We start from the raw sequence: 1,457 nt of genomic DNA, 5'->3' as shown, positions 1-1,457 counted from the left end.
AACCAGTTCTCCCAGCACAACCTATTAAATAAGAAATATTTTCCTGGTTGCTTGTTTTGGTCAGGTTTGTTGAAGATCACATAGTTGTACATGTGCAGTCTTATTTCTGAGTTGTCTATTCTGTTCCATTGGTCTATGTGCCTGTTTTTGTACCAGTATCATGCTGTTTTGGTTACTGTAGTCTTGTAGTATAGTTTGAAGTCAAGTAGCATGATGTCTCCAGTTTTGTTCTTTTTGCTTAGGATTGTCTTGGCTTACAAGCTTTTTTTGGTTCTATGTGAATTTAAAAATAATTTCTTCTAATTCTGTGAAAAATGTCAATGGTAGTTTAATAAGAATATAATTGAATCTATACATTACTTTGGGCAGTCTGGCCATTTTCACGATATTGATTCTTCCTATCCATGAACATGGAGTCTTTTTCCATTTGTTTGTGTCATCTCTGATTTCCTTGAGCAGAGGTTTGTAGTTCTCTTTGAAGCGGTCCTTCAATTCCCTTGTTAGCTGTATTCCTAGGCATCTTATTCTGTTTTTTGCAACCTTGAATAGAAGTTTATTCTTGATTTGACTCTCTGCTTGTCTGTTGTTGGTGTATAGGAATGCTTATGACTTTTGCACACTGATTTTGTAACCTGAGACTTTACTGGAGTTATTTCTCAGCTTAAGAAGCTTTTCTGCTGAGACAATTGGATTTTCTAGATATAGGATCATGTCATTTGCAAACAAAAGCAATTTGACTTCTTCTCTTCCTATTTGAATATCCTTTCTTTCTCTTACCTGATTGCCCTGGCCAGAACTTCTAATACTATGTTGAATAGGAGTGGTGAGAGAGGGCATCTTTGTCTCGTGCTGGTGTTAAAGGGGAATGCTCCCAGCTTTTGCCCATTAAGTATGATATTGGTTGTGGGTTTGCTATAGATAGCTTTTATTACTTTGAGGTATGTTTCTTCAATACCTAATTTATTAAGAGTTAAAAAATATGGAATACTTCAAAAATTTGTGTGTCAGTCTTGTGCAGAGGCCATGCTGATCTTCTCTGTATTGCTCCAGTTTTAATCTATGTGCTGCCAAAGCGAGCACTGATCACAAGTTCTAAAAAGTGGAGATAACTGAAGAAATGTGGGTGAGAGTGAGTGTTGGATTTCATTTGCGGTAACTTTTGTATCTAGTGATATGTGATTATCTCTGTCTTTTATTCTTTAATTAAGTGGTAAAATGCATTACAGATTTAAAGTTTAAATATTCTTATATTCTTGGGAAACATAATCTGGGCAGGATATTTAATTTGCTTATAGCTCATTGGTGGACACAGTCTACAACTATTTTTCTCAGGATTTTTACATCTAATTGCTTAGAAGTGATTATCCTATCATGCTTTTCTCTTATGTATTCCACAGCTGGCTTTAGAATCTATGTGATTTATGCATAAACAATAATGAGTTCACTGGCTTTCTCCA

At 35.1% G+C, this 1,457-nt stretch overlaps 1 non-coding gene across 1 annotated transcript; it reads right to left on the bottom strand.

Moving 5' to 3' along the window:
• Positions 1 to 973: 973 nt before the first annotated feature.
• Positions 974 to 1,080, bottom strand: LOC116547835. The gene has a single exon (XR_004267201.1). It is a non-coding gene; the product is annotated as a U6 spliceosomal RNA (small nuclear RNA).
• Positions 1,081 to 1,457: the final 377 nt, after the last annotated feature.

The sequence above is a fragment of the Sapajus apella genome, unplaced genomic scaffold (assembly GCF_009761245.1).
Source record: "Sapajus apella isolate SASKATOON/1434 unplaced genomic scaffold, GSC_monkey_1.0 scaffold4938, whole genome shotgun sequence".
In the NCBI taxonomy this organism is placed as follows: domain Eukaryota; kingdom Metazoa; phylum Chordata; class Mammalia; order Primates; family Cebidae; genus Sapajus; species Sapajus apella.
The sequence above is the reverse complement of the archived record's forward strand: the minus strand, read 5'-3'. Positions and strand labels throughout refer to the sequence as shown.